This window comes from Podarcis pityusensis (genome assembly GCF_964106645.2).
Source record: "Podarcis pityusensis genome assembly, chromosome: 3".
Classification (NCBI taxonomy): domain Eukaryota; kingdom Metazoa; phylum Chordata; class Lepidosauria; order Squamata; family Lacertidae; genus Podarcis; species Podarcis pityusensis.
In genome coordinates, this window is record NC_138026.1 from 42,198,692 (window position 1) to 42,199,927 (window position 1,236).

Below are 1,236 nucleotides of genomic sequence, written 5' to 3' on the forward strand. Positions count from 1 at the left end.
ATTCACTACCCTAAAATTACAACAATCACCTTGCTTCAATTTTGTTTCTTGAAATTTGCATCTATGGAAAGCGATTTATAAATGGCAACAACGCAGCTGGCTTCAACTGAAGCATTCTTTTAATGGGAACTTATTTTCTTCTGAAGTTGACATGTGCTTCCAACGATTCCAATGCAGACACCCTCTAGTTCTAATACAATACCTTTCAAAATTGGTGGACCTTGCTTGTGGGAGGGAATCGCAGGACCGTAGCTAGGGGGTGGTGAGGTGGGCCCCCGCCAGGGGCACAGGCAAGGGACGCACAAAATTGGCTAAAAATATGTCCATAAATACATCTATAAATAAAAATATTGCATCATAAGAAAAGGTTTTAAATAGAGGGTGAATTGAATGGGTGGAGGGGGGGGTGCTGGAGGAGAGCTGGAAAGAAGAGTTGATTTGTCCGTGGCTAGGGGGCACAATCTGGACAGTTCAGACAAGGGCGCAAGATCACCTAGCTACAGCTCTGGCTGTATGAAGAAGAGTTTTAACTGTCAGTCCTAAATCTTCCAATATCTGGTTTAACTGTATGTTCCCAAGTTCTAATATGATGAGCTCTATCCAGTTTCTCTGCACTAGAGAGTGTAGACTCTGCCTACACATTACTACACAGTTAGGTGGTTAATTTTCACAAATCAGATCAAAACTGGTTTTGGGGAAATTGCATCAAAAAGCAGTATTTCATCAGAAACGGCCAAATAGATACAGGATGCTGATTGTGGCTGATGTCATTCCAAACCAGCAGTGGAGGTGCACTGGGTGCAGAATAAACAGGAATGTGTATATAACCCAATGCAGTTTCTGGTGTCTCAAAGCATCACAAGCGTATCATCTACCAAGGGACAAATCCTGATATGTAGGAGTGGCTGCCTGGATTCTTGCTGCAATTTTTAAAACCTTTCTAATTTAATTTCCTATGTTTGGTAGAAATCTGACTCTGCTCTAGGGAAAGTTTTTGGCTCTGGGATGCAGCCATTACTTTGCAGCATTGTTGAGTATGACTAGACCATATTACAATGAAAGGAACAAAACACTATTTGCCTACCGTGTTCTCTTCCTCTGAGATGATTCATTCTGTATTTTAAGGTGAACAATTGCTTTAATCTTTGCTGACAAAGGGCAAGGTCAAGCAATCTAATCCACCTGCTTCTTACAACAGATGATAAGATGGAAACAGCAGGGCTTTACTTCTGATAT